The 19,615-nt window shown below is 39.4% G+C and overlaps 1 protein-coding gene and 1 long non-coding RNA gene across 3 annotated transcripts in view; one reads left to right on the top strand and one right to left on the bottom strand.

Annotated features, from left to right (window-relative positions):
• ATAD1 (ATPase family AAA domain containing 1) overlaps positions 1 to 12,338 on the bottom strand; it is a 50,255-nt gene extending 37,917 nt beyond the window's left edge. For both annotated transcript variants that reach the window (XM_054729071.1, XM_028127615.2), the window contains exon 1: positions 12,200 to 12,338. The gene's annotated coding sequence lies outside the window, so the exon portion shown is untranslated. The remainder of the gene's footprint in view (positions 1 to 12,199) is intronic.
• On the top strand, positions 82 to 19,220 carry LOC114226874 (uncharacterized). Its single transcript, XR_008558771.1, has 4 exons — positions 82 to 177; positions 3,952 to 4,045; positions 18,589 to 18,670; positions 18,773 to 19,220. It is a non-coding gene; the product is annotated as an uncharacterized LOC114226874 (long non-coding RNA).
• The last annotated feature ends 395 nt before the right edge of the window (positions 19,221 to 19,615 follow it).

Below are 19,615 nucleotides of genomic sequence, written 5' to 3' on the forward strand. Positions count from 1 at the left end.
CCGCCTGGAAGAGAACACTTCCGGCAGGACGCGGCCCGCCCCCGCGCGCCGAGCATGCGCAGTCCGGGCTGTCCGCCGGGAGGGGCGCGCTTCCGGTTTTTAGGAATGGACCGCAACGAGGTCGCGCAGGTGCCGCTTCGCCTGCGAACTGCCGGACGGAGGCTTTCCGCGAAGCCGGTGGGTCTGCCAAGGCGCTGCGTTTAGCAGTTGAGTCTCGGTTATGGAACTGGGGAAGGTGCTGCTGGTCCCATAAAGACCTTCCCCTGCTCGCGGGCTCCGGGCGCAACACAGACAAATAGGGGAGCCTTCATGAGAGTGCAAAGAAATGCTCGGTGTCATCCATCCTCAAAGACGTTCTTCCCTGAGTCCTGCTTAACGCTTACTCCCGCCCCTCTTCCCCCTCACCCCCGAGCAAACCCGCACGCCACTGTTCTGTGCTTTAAGCCAAAGCGCTGCCGCGCTCGGCCAACCCTCGCCATCTGCCTTTCAGTTTCTAGGGTGAGCTCACCCTCCTTCCACCTGGGGGTGGCGCCTGAAAATCTCACAGCGGAACGATTGTGCAGCCCACCCAGGCAGGCCCGGCAGTCAGGACAGAACCGGGCATCTGGTGACAGGTTTTGCATTTCGGTGACTTCCCTTTTTCTTTACCCCTTCCCCTTTCCAGAATGAGAGACGTGACACCAGAGGTCCCAAGGGAGCAAACCTGAAAGCCAGAGCGTCCTAAACATACTGCCAGGGGGCGAAATGACGTTAGATACTGTCCTCGGGTATAAGTAGCATCACTTGTTCACGTAGAGGCCATGAGACTGAAGTGCTGAGACCGTTCCTCTCCCTACCCTCCTAAGGAAGGCAGTTTGTGCCCCTCTGTTTTAGGCGTCACCTTTGTTATTTATTTTTTATTTTATTTTCTTTTATTGGTTTTTTACAGAGAGGAAGGGAGAGGGATAGAGAGCTAGAAACATCGATGAGAGAGAAACATCGATCAGCTGCCTCCTGCACACTCCCTACCGGGGATGCGCCCGCAACCAACGTACATGCCCTTGACCGGAATTGAACCTGGGACCCTTCAGTCCGCAGGCCGACGCTCTATCCACTGAGCCAAACCGGTTTTGGCATAGGCGTCACCTTTGATGGCTAAAATTCTGCAGCCTGATGGTTGGAGTTAGCGAATGCTGCCATTGTTACCAGCTTGTGATACTGTAGTGAGGATAATAGCTACAGTTTATTGAATGACAGTACTAGGTGTCATGCAGTATTCACATCCCTAATCTAAATTTCTCAAAAACAAAACAACAACACAAAACAAACCTCTAAAATAGCCATCAGTTTCTTCCTTTTATAGATGAGCAAATTTTAAAACTTAGATAAACTTTCCTAAGTTTGTATATCTAAAAAGGGGCAAAGTTTCATTGGAACTTAGATTTGTCTAATTCAAACCCTACACTTATATATTGTCTTTGAGATAGTAATTTAATACCAGTTAAATTTTAAAATCTAGATGAAAGAGTTAAAATGAAATGACGAAATCATGAGGCTTTAAAGGGAAAGGATGGAATGATAGGGATGTGTGAATGTTTGTATTTTTAAATATATTTTTATTGATTGCAGATAGGAAGGGAGAGGGAGAGGGAAATAAAAACATCAATGATGAGAGACAATCACTGATAGGCTGCCTCCTGCACATCCTCTACTGGGGATGGGCCGGGAACTCAAACATGTGCCCTGACCTGGAAATTGAAGTGTGACCTCCTGGTCCATAGGTCTACGCTCGACCACAGAGGCACACTGGCCGGCCACGTGGGTGAGTGAAAGTTTAAAAACTGATTGGAGTCACTGACAATCAGAATGGAACTTATTGTAAGTGGTTCATGTTTTATATCCAATTCATCTGTCTAATACTGGGGTCTGATTACATAGGAAAGGAAATTGTTGGATAAATTAATTAAAACTGACCATAAATAGTCTACATGTCCCCAAATAAATGCTGCTTCTCATTCCTTTTTCAGTGGCTTGGTTATAAACCAAGGGCCTATAGCTATACCTTTTGGACCTAATTTTCATTTAGCAAATCCTTAGGAAGCCCCCTATGTCTAGGCCCAAAGACATCCAATTACTGCCTTTCCACATACCGTACATGTTCATTTTCAGCAATCACTAAATCAAGTAGGTTCTTTTAGAATAGAACAGAGTGAACATATGCTTTTCATCCCAGGATAGCTTTATATAATCACTGGCAGCACAAAACACCATATTTGGCCCACAGTAGGGGCTCAATAAATAATTCATTAGGTGTAATATTAATCAGGAAATTATAACAACAGATTTTTTTGTAGACTTTCTGGGCCTTCCCTTTGTGATTGTTAGAATCAAGTATTAAAAATAATTATTATATTTATTGTAGAAAGTTTTTTTTAAAAAACGAATGCCTCTTAAAACAGTTTATGGAAGTTTCTCTCCCCAGCCCCATTCCCCACCCCCTCACCCCACTTCTCCATAGAACTAATTCTTCTTTGCTTTTGTTAGTTGGGTGAGAGTGTGGTTAGTTTGCTCTGTAGCCAAGGTCATTCAATGCACTGGACCCTGAATGGAAAAGGATTCCTTAGATTTAGTGGTTCTCAAATTTCACCATGGATCTATACAGACTTGGACAACTTAGAAAAAGGCAGATCTCCAGGTTCGTGCCTTAGAGCTTCCCATTTAACTGCTCTGGGTTTGGGCCTAGGTATTTGCATTTTGAATAAGCCCCTGAGATGATTTGGATAAAGATAATTTTGGACCACACTTCGAATAATCCCACCCTAGTCAGTGAATTTCAGATGTATTTTCACAAAAATCTCTATTGCCCCAGGCTCCAAAGCCTATCCGGTCAGCTAAACCATCAAGCCAGCTGGGATACATCTAGAACTCAAAGCATGGAAGACTCGTTATGGGAATAAAATCTCTGGAAGGAAAAACAAATCTGAAATTTTTGGACCCTATTTATTACTCCTTAGAACTGATTCGCTTGACAGTGATTTAGAAAGAGTAGAACTTCAACAAATAGGTAAAATTATATAGCAGTAATTATGTCAGTATAATAGTCACTTGGTAACCTTGGTTCTTTTTAAAATATTTCATCAGAAAAGAATAACCATAATTAGTATTTTGACAAGTCATTAAATTGAATGGGAGGAGAAAGAAAGTAAAGCAAGAATATGAAGCTGTACCTGAAGCCATGAAAGCATTAAGAAAGACCAAAATTAAATGCTTGAAGCTCCCATTGAAATAAGATGAAACAAGGCAAAAATAATGGAAAATTAAAATTTCAACAGATTGAAAGAAGTGAAAGATAAATTATAGCTCCATTCTATAAAAAGCACAGAGAGCTAAAAGATGCAACAGCAAAGTTCAAAGAACATACTGTTGTAAATCTACTTTTCATGCTTTTATGTTTTTAAACTTTACATATAATTTAAAATGCTTATGTAAAAATGAGCATATATGTAATTTTCTCATGTTATCAGGGTAGTACTAATTCACACTCTTACATTGCTACATAATTCTTTTTTCAGGCACTGCTGCCAATTGTATATCTTTTACAGTTAATGCTACCAATAAACATTTTTTAATTAATTTATTTTAAATCTGCAACATTTTGTTGTTTAGCTTTAATACAGTACTGAAAATACACTGTTCAAATTATAACATCTATGGAAAATCAGGATTGATCAAAACAGGGAATTGCTAACCTTACTATAGTGTAGCTTATTATCAAAAGTTTTAAGGAGTAGATAAAGAGTAGGATTTGTTTGGGACCTTCACAAATGGTTTGTTTTTGTTGTCATTTTTTTTTTTTTTAATGGGACAGGAGATGGGAGGGATTGAGTAAGAATAACAAAGATATAAATTCACCAACTGAAATAGAAGAAACAGTACTGTAGTTGAAACATTAATTCTCAATTCCTGTAACAGCAGATTGATAGATGAAGCATAAAACAAGACCAGATGCTGTGGTTTCCAGGATGCACTTGGCTTCCCAACCTTTATTACCTGGAGCAGTTTTACTGTAAGTAGGTCACTTGCTTGCTCTCATTTACCTGATTCTAGAAAAATGCCCTTGAAAGTATTTGGAAAATGATGTGTGCTGGTGCTTAACATTTTAAAAATTAAGATTGCAGAAAGCCTGTTTCTCTAGTAACCAGAATAACTTGTAACCTTGAAGCATAAGTAAAACTAAAATGTACAATAAAAAGTGGAGAACATTGCTGACCGGTTTGGCACAGTGGATAGAGCATCGGCCTGCGGACTGAAGGGTCCCAGGTTCGATTCCGGTCAAGGGCATGTGCCTTGGTTTCGGGTACATCCCCAGTGGTGGGTGTGCAGGAGGCAGCTGATCGCTGTTTCTCTCTCATCGATGTTTCTAACTCTCTATCCCTCTCCCTTCCTCGCTGTAAAAAATCAATAAAATATATATTTTTAAAAATCTAAAAATAGAGATCTTTTATTCTCTAAGCACACTAAAGTACACTAAAATCTGTGTCCATTTTGTTAGCTTCCATAACTCACTCTACTTAGCATTGGCATAGTACGCATCTCACAGAATTATAATTGGGGTCTAAGTTTCTCTACTCTTCTATCAGATGTGAATTTCTTGAGAAAAGATGGTGCCCAAGACATAGGAGGGGCTTAACAAATATTTTAATTAATTGACTCTCCCTAATCTGACATATCTAATGGGGCCTTTCAGGACCCATTCCTATAGATTCCAGGTGATGGGGCAACACATGACTCTCATAACATCACAGCTGCAATTCCTCATACAAGATTTAATTCATTTGAGCACAACACATTTTTAAAAATATTGCCGAAACCGGTTTGGCTCAGTGGATAGAGCGTCGGTCTGTGGACTGGAGGGTCCCAGGTTCAATTCCAGTCAAAGGCATGTACATTGGTTGCGGGCACATCCCCCGGTGGGGGGTGTGCAAGAGGCAGCTGGTCAATGTCTCTCTCTCTCATCGATGTTTCTAAAAATATTGACTATGTGCCACTCATGGAAATGCTCCTAACATTGAAGGAGTTTTACTGAGCAAAAGAAATGACATATCTTATTGAGAGACTGAGCACAGGCTTCCCAAGGCAAAGGCAAGAGCAAAACTTGCTGTTTTTAGATCTTTAAGAATGAAATATCTACTAGACCTTCTTCTTTCTCCTTAGAGAGAGGCCCAGAAGTAGTGCACTAGCAAGCTAGCATTAAAATCACTCTCCCTACCGTTTTGGAAACAGAAAAGCAAAACAAAGGCGGGGCGGGGAGGAGGAGGAGGAGAGAGAAAGAAAGAAAGAAAAAGAAAAGGAAGAAAGAAAAAAAAGAACAAGAAAAGCCAGTAGCTTGAGTTACAGAGGTGCAGGAAACAAATCAAGTATACTAAGTTGGCATTGCTCAAAGTTCCATTCAACTTCACAATAGCATGTGTGATAGAGTTTCACACACCTTTCCACTTTCTAGTCTGCTGCTTATTAACTTTAAATAGCAGACCCACTCTGAGAGCTTTCAATGCCATATAAGGCCCAGTGCCAGAGGCAAGCTCCACACCCAATTCTTTATGTCTTCTGAGTTCTCAGGTGAAGGAGGGTTCAGAAAAGGGGGTGGTAAAGAAAAGGAGACAAAGGGGTTGAGGTGTTTTCATTCCCTAGGGTGTTTTGCAAAAAGCTGGAGATGCTAATGATTCTTAAACAAATAAAAGCAGCATTAGAATTCCAACATCTTCCACGGTCCAAGCTATCTATCATTCCTTTCTACTTGTGCTAGATAAACTGGCTTTCTATACTTGATTATCATGATGTCCTCACATGTTAGTATTCAAAGAGCCTTCCCCTACCCTCTCCTTGGGAATTTTGGAAGTAAAAGGGAATAGTTTAAGTGAATGGTGTCTAAAGTCATGACATATAGTGACTGTTTTGTTTTGTGTGTTGTTGTTATTTTGAGGGACATGGGAGAGTGAATAAGCATATTTCTTCAGTTGAGTGAATCACAAGAATTTCCAGCACATGAACTCACACTCATAGGCCAACAACAGAAGACAACTAACAGTCTCTGCAGGGGGATAATATTTCCTCCTCATTCCATAGGAAGGTGGGGTCCATGACACTCCGTTTTAATGATCATCCCCAAATTCTGTTTCTGTACCCAACACAGAAGAGTGTTGCCAAGTATAGCGTGCCAAGTAGGTGAAGAACAAACAGCCTCTGTCAAAGTAGCTGAGGACAGTATTTGAGAAAGTCTCAATTAAGACAGTACTGATTGAGCAGGCCAGCTCTGTGACTGTCACATGTTAGGCAGCCTATCTGGGTTTCCTCCTCTGAGACTGGGAGAGTTCTATCAACTTCATAATTTCATGGTTCTATGATTTGTTCCTTCTGACCTGAGCACGGGAGGACTTTGGATTTCCCCCCTCCTTTCAGAATCCAACTAATGAATGCTGAATTTGAACTCTAGGTTTTGGAGTATACATTACAATATTAAAAAGGTATAAAGCGCCCTGGTTTTGGTTTGACTCAATGGATAGAGCATGGGCCTGGGAACTGAAGGGTCCCAGGTTTGATTCTGGCCAAGGGCTCATGCCCAGGTTGTGGACTCGATCCCCAGGAGGGGGAGTGCAGGAGGCAGCCGATCAATGATTCTCTCTCATCATTGATGTTTCTATCTCTTTCTTCCTCTCCCTTCCTCTCTGAAATCAATAAAATATATTAAAAAAAATTAAAAGGTATAAAGCTTTCTAAGAACTTATATGTAACTAGAGGCCCGATGCATGAAATTCATGCAAGAGTAGGCCTTCCTTCCCCCGGCTGCTGACACTGGCTTCGCTCTGGCACCCGGGACCCGGGCTTCCCTCCAGTGGCTGCCAGCAGGCACCAGGGACCAGGCTTCCTTCGCAGCCTCAGCTTCGTCAGGAAGCTTGTTTGGAAGGATGTCCAGAAGGATGTCTGGTCTAATTAGCATATTATGCTTTTATTATTATATATAATCTCTTGTCAAATACCATTTTGCCAATCATAGTTTTGTCACAATATGGCTTCATATTCATACACCTAAATTTAAAAATTTGTGATCTCAAAGAACTTAGGTACAATTATCCCTACCCTCATCTTCACCCCTGTCCAAATCTTATGGTCAGATGGTAGAGGAGGTCTGCTATTCTAAATAAAGAGTACCAGTAAGAGATCAGGCCTAGAAAACCATGACCTTCTCTTCTGGAAAGATCAAATGGCTACTAAGACTATATCAAGGTTTGCAAAAATGATACCAATGAGAAAGCAAATGCAAGAAAGCATTATTTACCAATACAGAAAGGGCTGCATCAAGAACTTGACAAAAAGGAGTGTGGTTAAAATAACATAACCCCCATCTTCCACAGCAGATCATGGCTTTCAGAACATGAGCTCATGAACAACTGAGGGAAATTATTCTTTTCTGCTTAATTGGCAATTTTATTGTCTTATTTTCTTGTAAATTCCCTATTTTCTGTGAAACCTTGAACTTGCCAATGAAGGTTTTATCTAACATAGCACTTTTCAGGAATGTAACCAACACTACTCCCAGTTGGTGAGAGATTACTGTAACAAATTCTGAAAACACTCACATAGATTCTCAGGAATCATGTTTTAATTGTGAGTTAGCCAAAGAGAAAGAATGGGGAAGTACTAATGTGATTATTTGCTATTTTTATTAAGAGAAAAAACATTTTACCTCTTTTTTTTTTTTTTTTTTTAATGTCACTCTCTGGGAAGTAAATTCAGAAGTAAGAAACTTCATATCTATTCTGCATAGTCCAACTTATTGTTAATTTCATTGTTTATTGCTATCCTAGTTAGTTAGTTTGGAACTAATCTCTCTCAGAGAAGTAACAAATCAACATTGAGTAAGGAGAGACACATGCATCTTTTCTCTTGAAAAGAACAAAAACTATCAGATTTCCATGATACTCTCTGAGCATTAGGAGATGCTTTCCCTGTTCCTTGAGCCAGAACTGGAAGGCTTCTCTTGGAGCTTTTTCTGTCTGTGGCCTGGTGTCCATTCTGAGTTTCAGGGTACCTTAAGCCTAGACCACACACAGACACACACAAAACTCGTTGCTGATTCGGTGGTGTTTTGGTCTTCGTCTTCCCCAGTCCACCTGCTACTGTTAACCTTCCAGAGTCCTCACATGGCTGTGCCATTCAAGTTTAATAGTTACATTCAATGATAAAGACAGGGTAGAGTGTGCTTTTATCATCTTACCTAGAACTAGAATAATATGTCATGTTTTAATTGCTATTATGGACAAAATTCATACATTGAAGCTCTATCTTCTAATATGATGGTATTTGGAAATGAAGTCTTTCAGAGGTAACGAGAGTTAGATGAGGTCATGAAGATGGGCCCTCGTGGTGGTATTAATGCCTTTATAAAAAGAGACACAATGCCCAGTTGGTGTGGTTCAGTGGTTGAGCATCAACCTATAAACCAGGAGGTCATGGTTTGATTCCTGGTCAGGGCACATGCCAGGGTTGCAGACTCTATCCCCAGTAGGGGGCCTGCAAGAGGCAGCTGATCAATTATTCTCTCTAATCCTTGATGTTTCTATCCCTCTCTGCCTCTCCCTTCCTATCTCTGAAATCAATAAAAACATACTTTTTTTTTTTTTTTAAAGAGAGACACAAGAGCTCTCACTCACTCACTCTCTCTCTCCCTCCCAACCTCCCTTCTTGCCACATGAGGACACAATGAGAAGGTGGCCATCTGAAGCCAGTAAGAGAGCTCTTACCAAGAACTGAATAGGCCAGCACCTTCATCTTGGACGTCACACTTTACACAACTGTGAGATAATAAATTTCTGATGTTTAAGCCACCTAGTCTATGGTATTATATGGCATAGACAAAGACAATTGCCAAAATAGTCATGGAAAAAATTCATGACTCCACATATTCCCAATTCAATCAACCACTTTTCCCCATAGTTCTACCTGAATATATTTTCCACAAGATTTACTAACAGTTATACTAGCTGAAATACACAGACCAAAACAACAACAACAAAAACAATCCCCCAAAACTAGATTGGTAGCCTTAGTAATCGAAATAATTTTTTTATGTTTAGTTATGACACCTCCAATATATCTTTTGATATGTCTATGTTTTGAATTAATTTGCTAATTAATTGTTTGGTCCTTGGTCCCCTTGACTAAATTTTCTTAATGTTTCACTGCAAAAATCCTAAGGCTAAGTGAACTAACTTCTATTTGGTCCATTGAAAAAAAATTTTTTTTGTCTTTGAGAAGCTTACTTCATAAAACACATAGTTAGAAGCCCACAGTCTATTTCTTTCACTTACAGCATGCTAAATATATGAAATGAGCCCAACCAACATGGCCCAGTGGTTGAACATCAACCTATGAACCAGGAGGTCACAGTTCGATTTCCGGTTAGGACATATGCCCAAGGTTGCTGGCTCAATCCCCAGTGTGGGCATGCAGGAGGCAGCTGATCAATGATTCTCATCATTGATGTTTCTATCTCTCCCTATCCCTTCTTCTCTGAAATCAATAAAAATATATTAAAGGCAAAAAATCTTAAAACAAACAAATATATAGTTCTGAGTAAATAGTATTGCCCAAAAGGAAAATAAAGGAGTTTGCTTATCTTTTGCAGATAATGGTTTTAAACAAATTCATATGGGAAAGTAAACAAAACCACTAGTAATACTTGACCACCAAAATGAAGGACAAGTGGTCATCCTGCCGTGGCTCTGCCGAGGGGAGCTGGCTGAGACTGTGGCTGGGCCGGGTGCTGGTGATGGGCCAGGGCGGCATCCGCTTTCAGCACCTCTAGATCCTCTTGCTCACTGGGTTCTCCCACATCCACCTGATTGATCTGGATACTATTGGTGTCAGCAAACTCAAGGAGCCCTTTTTGTTTCAAAAGAAACATGTTGAAAGATCAAAAGCCCAGGTTTCCAAGGAAAGGGTACAGCAGTTTTACCTAAACCTGACTTCATAGCCTACCATGACAGCATCATGAAGTATGCTCTAATTATTCTGTTGTAAAATTGTTTGTTATGAATTTTTAAAGTATAAGGTATTTTTATTAGCCAAATATATGAGCTTGAAGTCATTCTGCTTTTTTAAAATAGCTTTTCTAAAATAATTAGAATGTGATAGCTTGTGCCCACGTAAGTTGAGTGGCATTGTGTGTGTGTGTGTGTGTATGTGTGTGTATGTATATATGTGTGTATGTATATATATATATATATATACATACATATATATATATGTATATATATATATATATACTAGAGGCCCAGTGCATGATTGAATCATGCACTTGTAGGGTCCCCTACATGCTTTCGCTTTCGATCACGGGGGAACTGGGTGCCTGTCCGCTGGTGCACCAGGCCTTTCAGAAGCCTCCAGTGTGGCAGAGGCTTCTGAAAGGCCTGGTGCCTGAGCGGACAGGCACCCAGCTCCCACGCTTTTGCTTTCGATCGCTGGTGCACCAGGCCTTTCAGAAGCCTCCAGTGTGGCAGAGGCTTCTGAAAGGCCTGGTGCCTGAGCGGACAGGCACCCAGCTCCCACGCTTTTGATGGTCCGCGGTGGGACGTGAGTTTGCTGCCCCAGAGGCCCCTTCTGTGCCGCAGCACAGTCTTGGCGCAGATGCTGAGCTTGAGCCGCCCGCTGGCGAGGCTAGCTCAGTGTCCCGCCGGCCCAATCGGCCTCCCCGCCCACCCCGAGTCCCGCCCCCCCACGCCTCCTGGCCAATCGCGGGCATAGCGAAGGTACGGTCAATTTGCATATTTGTCTATTATTATGTATATATATATATATGATTTGAATGATTTAGATAAGAGGTGAGATATTTTAATACTTTCTATAAATAAGTACTTGGAAGCTTTAAAAAAAGAACAAGTTCTCATAATTGGAGTGGAATGAGGCTAGAACTAGGCTATTGTCTTAAGTTGGCTGAAGACTAGAATAGATCAGTGAGCTTTGTTACCTAAGGCAATTTTGTGTTATGCTCTATTGCTCTCTACCAAATAGATTTCTTTTTCTCTTTTCCCCCACTAATCTTTTCCATCTCATCCATTCCTTTTTTTCCCTTCTTCACATTTTTTTTTTTTTTTTTTTTACATCTATGAGCTTCCGTTAATGAATAGAGCAGGATTTCAAGAAGCTGCTGATCCCTTTATGGACCGCAGTCTCCCATCTTTTCCTAGTGTGCTTGCTTCATTCCCTTTTCTATTACACCTCTCCATATTGGCCTCCTCAGAGCCGTGCTTTAGCTCCACTACTGTTGACCGGAAGACATGGCTTAATGCTGCTTGGCTCACTTAGGAATAAAAAGGATATTACTTATTCTAGAATAAGTAATTTCTTCTCCCACACTAGAGTTTCATTAAAGCATCATATTGTTCCAGAGTTAATAAGAATAATTTGTGAAATTAAACCTCAGTGGTGATTTGGCTATTTTCATCTTAGAGAAAATTAAAGGAGAAGTACTAGAAAATTATAATTCCATCAAAACTTGTTTAAAAAAGAAAAGTTCACCTCATCTAAAATTAGGAGTCCACATTTCGGGGAATTTTGATTATTTATGCTGCTACTGAGGAAAAGGTACATTCTTGTCTTTGCTTTGTAAATAAAAAGGCCTTAGAGACCCGCCCCCCTCGCCCCCCCCCACTTTACTCTTCCAGCCCCACCCCCTAACCTCTCCAACCCCCACTTCAGAGCACAGAATATGAACTAAGTCTGACATTTCCTCTGTTGATGTTTTCTTTGGGAAACAAAAGATGGAAATTGTGATTAAAGTCTTTCCAGATAATATCCCATAACAAAGTATAGAAAGAAAAGGATTATATAACATGACAAGTTAATGTAATGTAATATATGTATGATATTATCTAAGGATCGAATTATTTCCAGCTGGTAAGTTATCTTTGTATATTTAAGAATGTGTTTGAAAGCTTGTGTAGTCTTTTAGTCATTGAATTTATGAATACTTAACTGAATGTTTATCTGATATGTACAAAACGGCTAGGCATTGTGAGAAGGACAAAGGGTTTTTTTTTTTTGTTTTTAGCTGCTAAGAAATTTCAGGGGAAAGTGTGTGTAGCTTCACTAAGTGAAGACTGAGATATAGTTAGGAGCTGTTCAGAGAGTCTAGAAGTTTTGATCCCAAGTGTTACTGTACCTTCTGACAATGGTGAATGAGGCTGGTTCTTGAGAAGCCAGCACTGATTTGCTCTTTGCAGAGTTCAGTTGGGACTAGCATCCTTCTAATTTGCAGGGGACATTATCCAGGAAGCTATCTAGTCCATGGGGGAGGTGACATCTCCTGAACCTGGCCCCCTCAGAGAACTTTGACTAGGTGGAAAAGGAAGGTTGTGTGCATTCTTGCCCATGTCACAATGTTGGACATGTGACTTAAGAGAAACATGAGGCAGGTCAATGTGATTGGACCATTTCATTACCAAGTCTTGACTCTAGGGACTTAGAGGCTATTGCAGCTTTTTAAAATGCTTAACTGAAACACTGGTGTGGCATAAGATTATATCCATAAAAGACATAAAATTATTCAAAAAGTACTGTTTATTGAGGACATCTTGAAGGACTGGGAGATCCTTATTTTCCTACCATCTTCTACCTTGCAGTTGTTGATAGTGCTTCAGCATTCATTCAACATTTACTTAAAAGCTTACCATATGTCAAACAATATGCAAGGTATCAGAGATGGTAACAGGAAAGAAAAATAGAATAAGATTTAGTATCTGCATTCAAAAACAGCTAACGGCTGGTACTTATATAGTGTTTACTATGTGCCAGGCTTGTTCTAAGTAATACAATCCTCAATCCCCATTACAACTCCATGAGGTAGGCACTATTATTATCCTCATTTTACAGATGGGGACACTCTGATACAAAAAGATGAAATAACTTGCTAAAGACCTCACAATTGGTAAGTGGCAGAGCAAAATTTGAAAGCAGACAATCTGGCTCCAGAAATGGTGCTTTTAGCCTTCATGCTAAATAGCCTCTCTAGGAATTTATGATTTGAATATAATTCATATGTGAAGTACCTTTCTTTCAGGGTAAGGCAGTGCGGGAGTAGTGTATAGAGAAGTTAAAAGTGATTCAGATTAACGTTTCTTATAAATTAACTCAAGAAATGCTTTAGTGTGTGCTCAAAAGAGAAGAATAGAGTAACAGGAAAGTATTAAATGAAGCAAAAAGTTGGAAATATTTATCAATTGATAGCAATCCAGTTTAATTTTATGTCCAGGGCTACCACCCTGCATCCTCCTTTGACATATACATTATGAGGGTTGATGAATGCAACCCATCCAACAACATTTCCTTTCTCCCTTTGGTGGAAGTACTTGTATGAAGGCTGCTTCACCAGGGAGGTTTGGACCTGTATGGGCATGTCTAGTGAATGGATGGGATGAGTCTTCTGGGAAAGTACTTGCAAAATACTGGGAACTTAGGGAGAAAATTCCTGGAGGTGGAAAATTGCAGAAATGATAACATCATTGCTCTTATTACCTCTCCATTTTTTTTTATCACTAATTTTTATATTGGGGTCAGTGAGAAAATAGGATTTAACCATCAAAGTATTCAAATATTTAAGTAGATTTCTCTAAACAGAAAGAGAAGAATGAAATTCATATGTATGGGCAACAAACTTAATTGTCATTACTGGGCATTATGGATTTTGCTTTCCTATAGAAATAAACTCCTAAATTCTGATTTTATTTATCATAGACTTAATTTCTTTCTAAGAGTCACTTCTGCTTATCTCAGCTTGGATATTTGCTAGATCATGATTTCCTCTATCCATCCTTCTTAGAAAAGTTAATAAATACCTAATTCCTCTTTCTACATAAGTAGAGATTTCAAAAAGATAATGAGGAAATCTTTTCCTTCTCCTTGGTCTCTTACCCTTTTTAATCTCCCCTCCACTCCCACCTGGGGTAGTCATTAAAATGCCTCAGACAACTGTGGAGTGTTCATGATCATAACTGCGATATGATCATATTACACACCCATTCAAAGTTCTCTGCTTCAGGGGCAAGGTATGGGTGATGTCACACAGCCTGTGGACTTCCTGCTTCCTGGACTGGTTTCTTTGTTGTGAGAGGATACGATATGAGAGAAAGATGAACTCACTGTAATTCTGAGGATGAGATTTCTAACTAGGGTCTGGTAAATCTTGAGATATTTCCATGTGGATAAATTGATCTAATTTATTCCTTTCAACCTGGTATATAATATTCCACCACATGAAAATATTACATTTTCTTTATACATCATATTGATGGACATTTAAGTTCTTTCTAACTTTTTGCTATTGAAAATAATGTTGTCATGAACATTCATATATATGTTTTCTTATGCACATGTATGGAAGTTCCACCAGCACAGGGGACTTTAAACTTTTTTGTTAGCAAACAATTTGGAAGAACCTTTCCTCCTTATAAAGTTTAGAATTAGAATAAAACTTTTGAATCATAAACTTAAGTAGTTATTAAGGAAGTAATTTCCTTATAATGTAAACATTAACATTTAAAAGTAGAATTCTTAAAGGCATCCAATGGAATATAAATGTGATAGTGATTTGAGACTCACCATTATCCATCAAAATATTAACAACATGAACAAGCTCTTCCCTTACAGTGAGAAATTTTCATCCCTCCCTTTTTTCTTTGGACTTGAATTTTCTTCACACTTCTGCCACAAATTTTTATCTAGATGTAACATACATTATGTGTGAATATCTGATCAATTATTCTATCATATTTTTCTGCAACAAATTTTATATAGAAATTAAAATTAAATTAAATTATGTAAAATCCATTAGACCATACTACTCCTGTTAATAATTCTTCTGAATAGAGTTATCATCAATTATTCCTAGTTCATAATTGATCAGTTAAATAATTTTAAATATTGACAAATATTTAACATAAAATATCAATGGAGCTTTGAAGAAATTGGTTTGTATATCATTAATGATTTTTACTTATTTCTAGGAGGTAGGTTCAGCATCCGTTTATCCCTAGTTTTTGCTTTATATTGTAAACACTGAGGAATATTGTTTACAGAAGTAAGTAGATGACAATTGAAAGGAATTGTTTTAGTGATGTCATTTATTTAGTTGAAAGCTTTCCAAATTATATGCTATACAATACTTAGTGATCTCATTTTCAATGATTATTAGTGGACTGTTTGAATAGGTTTTCCCTCAATTTACTAGAAAACTAGTAATGTTAAGCAATCTAACTTTCAAAAGGGATTGTTACTCAGTAGTATCACTCAGCTTTTCAACATTAACATCATTATTTCAGAGTTTCTTTTAGCTCCTTGCAGGTTTTTACACTGTGGGGCAGTAAATTGTTTTAGCATTCAGAAGGAGAGACCTACACCTTTCTCTTTTAAAGTCAGAGGAAGAGAAGGTGGGGATTAGCCCCACCATGAAAGCCACTCAACTACACTGGTTCTCAGGTAAATGAGATTTAGGAGGGACTATGTATGGAAGTTAAAGGCCTGGAATTGATCTCCTTAACACTCTCTGAGTTCCTCAGTTCTCCAGTTTGATGACCACTACTCAGGTTCATGTTCAAGTAAAAGAATTGCTAGTGTTGAGTCTCCTAAGCTGTGTGCCTCTTTCACGGAACCAACATCACTGATAACATTGCTGTATCTCTCAAGGACTCAGGAGAAGTCCCTCTGAATGTCCGTGTATGTGAATCATAGGAGGTTTCTAACTTTGGGAAAAGACCATGGTCACTTTCTTTAAACAATTGGTGACCAATGAGTAGTAACCCACCAGAGTTCTAAGATATACTTAATTTATTTCTATAATTTGCTTTGTGACAATCTCTGGAAGTATTTTCATTCATGACTTTCTTTCTCTAAAGTGCATCCTTAGTGTACATCAACCAAGATGGCATAAAGATGGCACTGTACTTGATTTGCATTCTGTGACCTGAAGCAAAAATGCCTGTAAGGCCTCTTAAAACCTCTGTTAATTGTAAAATAAGCAGATGTCTAGTGGAGAAGTTATTAGAAGTAGTTTGTTCAGTTTGAGAAAACTAGGAGTCAGGATTGCTTGACCTAGATTTTGATAGCAAGCCCAAGCCAAGTAAGCTACCAAGGTAAGTAAAATACTAAGGTAGCTTACTCTTAGGGCAAAAATTTTCTGGTTTGCAAATTTCTGGATGTAGTTGAAAAGGACAATGCATTTCAAAAATAGAATAATGGTCATTCTCAGGCAGGAGAATTCTCCTTTAAAGACTGAGAAGATTTAATATGCTAAATTTAAATAAGGAAAAGTTAACTGGTGAATAGGACAAATGCCTGAACATTATGAAATAAACAAGATTTGAAACATAGACAATCCTATTTTACAGTTACAAGTTATTTTAAAAATCATTATAAAGACTTAAAATATAATATCTGACAGTAAGTCCATAAGAACACATTAATAATAAGACACATCTTAATAACAGTCTTCCTCTTATAGTCATAATTAGCTAGTTAATATTAATATAGGAAGAGAGCAAAGAGGAGGCCAGACATTACAAGCATGGTCATCTGGGCAGCTTCACCAGGAAGCTACAGCTTCATGCTCCCCAGGGAACCACAGGTCCTTTCTCTGCAGATCACTGGGGGAAGGGATCGAACAAAGGGGGAGATGGGCACATATACAGTGAAGTCGGGGTGACTAGGGAAGGTGCTTGTCTGTCAGCCTAGCCTGGAGAACAGTGGATAGTCTAGGGACTAGACCCCATCAGAAATTCATGAAATCTTGGAAAGTTAAAATACCCAGATGAAGAGTTTACTCAATCTTGTTCTCTTGCTCCTCTCTTGCTTTGTGACCAGCACACAACCATGCATTTGCTTGTTCTCTCTACATAGCCATGTGGCCTTAAGCAGCCACGTGGCCCATACCCATGCAGACTTCACACACAAGATGCTAGACTGGACTGTATTTTAATATGAAGCAGAAATTATGGGCAGTGGCCTTAATTCTAGCCCGGCTGAAGACAAGATTGGGCTTCTTCCATGGCAACACAGGCAGAGATGGGACCTTGGCGGGGAAACCCCTCTTAATTTTACATTATCAATAAAGCTTTCCGCCGAAACCGTTTTGGCTCAGCGGATAGATCGTCGGCCTGCGGACTCAAGGGTTCCAGGTTCGATTCCGGTCAAGGGCATGTACCTTGGTTGCGGGCACATCCCCAGTAGGGGGTGTGCAAGAGGCAGCTGATCGATGTTTCTCTCTCATCGATGTTTCTAACTCTCTATTCCTCTCTCTTTCTCTCTGTAAAAAATCAAGAAAATATATATAAAAAAATAAAAAATAAAAATAAAGCTTTCCAAGAAACCCTGTCTTCCCATTGGGACTTCAGGAAACTCTTTTCCTCATGGCACCCCAAGAACTCCACTTCCATCAATAACACTCTTACTTGTTTCAACATGTGATTCAGGAAAAGAGTGGTCTTAGGAGCTATAACAGCCAATGAATGGCCTGGGGTTGCACACTGGTTGGCAGCCAGGACAAAGGTACTATGTCCCGAAAATAAGTTTTAGATCAGATTATGTATGGCTTAGAGCTAGGTAAATGAGGTAGGAGTTTTTTCCCCTTTAGAAAGTATACTGTTTGTATCTATTAGTTTTCTTCAGTTCCCTGGCTTCATGAAATTAATGTTAAAAATTTGACACATTCCCAAATTAATTTTTAAGTACCATGATCTTTGTTTATAGACATCCTTTTCCTCTAGGGTTTCCTGGAATATACAACTGGTATATCTTGTAAGAAATGAAAAACATTTAAGCAAAATTAAGTAGCAAACATCCGTAAAAGAAAACTCAAGGTATTGTATTTAGAAAAGATAACATTTCTAACCTAGGTCTGACAATGTTCGGTTTTTCTGTGGTTTTCTTCCTTCCTTCCTTCCTTCCTTCCTTCCTTCCTTCCTTCCTTCCTTCCTTCCTTTCTTCCTTCCTTCCTTTTAAAAAATTTTTATTGATTTCAGAGAGGAAGACATCAATGATGAGAGAGAATCATTGATTGGCTGCCTCCTGCACACCCTACACTGGGGAGCCCACAACCTGATCATGTGCCCTGACCGGAAATTGAACCATGACCTCCTGGTTCATAGGTCGATGCTCAACCACTGAGCCACACCAGCCGGGCCTGTGGTATTCTTTCTGATGTTCCTACAAGACAGAAAACCTAAATCACAAGGAGAGTATCTTTCTTACTTATTTTTTAATCCTAAAACATTGTTAATAAGAAACATAACTGGGTAGGCTCTAGAACTGCTTTATGTATTATTAAGTGGAATCATGGAATTAAATTGTGGCCCACCATTGGGCCACTAAGGTTAGGTTTTTAAAAATTAAGTATAAATTAAACATGCTACATTAATGTCATTGAAAAATAAAAAAGCATGAAATAACAGCATCACATACAATGTGAGTTTTGTCCCTTGAAGCTGGGTAACTTGGCTGTCCTGTAAATGTCACCTTCTCACCTGGCCTCCCATTTATATCAGTTTCTTGTACATTAACAAGGAGAATCTTTAAACATAGAGGTGAAGAGGAGGAAAATGGGAATAGGAAGAAAGAAAATGGCAAGAAAGAGGACAGGAGAAACGTAAGTAGAAGGATGGGTAGAACAGAAATGTCTTTGTTTATTATGATCGCTATCGCAGAATACCATGGGTGGCATTAAACAACTGGAATTTATTTCTCACAGGTTTGGAGGCTGAAAATCTGAGATCACGGTACTTGCATCCTCAGCTTCTGTGTCTAGTGAGGGCCTCCTATGGAGTGGGAAAAGGGTGCTAATCCCATTCCTCGGGGCTCTGCCCCATGACTTAATCACCTCCTAAAGGCCCCATCTCCAAATATCATCACCTTGGGGGTTAAGTTTCAACATGAGAATTGGGGGAAGCAGGGGGCACAAACCTTCAAACCATAGTAGAGGGGGAAGACTGAGGTTTTAAACAAAGCATTAGCAACTTTCTCCTAGCCCTCTCTTTCAATTGTCCTTTGTTTGTATGTATATTTGTAAATGAATAGAAGAGGAAGAAATGGAAAGAGGAAAAGAAAAAAAAGAGACATTAATCTGGGGACAGGTGGTGGTGAGCCCCTGGGAATTGTAAAGCACCTGCATGTATTACAAGAATAAACTTCTCTGTATTGCTTCTTCTTCTCATACCACTTTTATCTAGTGTTAACCAATTATATTTTATTATTTTGCGATTTAGGTTTGGGGGGAAAAATTCAGAGCCAATAGGCACAACTATTCGTGTGAGAAAGGGAAGCAGAGATGCGGGCCTATACCCACTCCCAACCTCTCTCTCCTGCCTTCATACCAGAAACATACTAACCTTTCTCCAGCACAAATTGGCCTGAAGGATTCTAGAATTAAATTTTCGGCACTGACCTGCTCAGACTGCAAATAGATCAACTGATTTTGAACCCTGCTGAAGATGCTTTATCTGTGCATGGCACCATTTTTATTGACTTCAACTCTTCAGCAGGTGGCAGTGTTCCCCTCTACTCCCAGTGGCTTTGGTGTTCCCTTCTTTTCAAA

This window comes from Eptesicus fuscus, chromosome 17, assembly GCF_027574615.1.
Source record: "Eptesicus fuscus isolate TK198812 chromosome 17, DD_ASM_mEF_20220401, whole genome shotgun sequence".
NCBI lineage: Eukaryota > Metazoa > Chordata > Mammalia > Chiroptera > Vespertilionidae > Eptesicus > Eptesicus fuscus.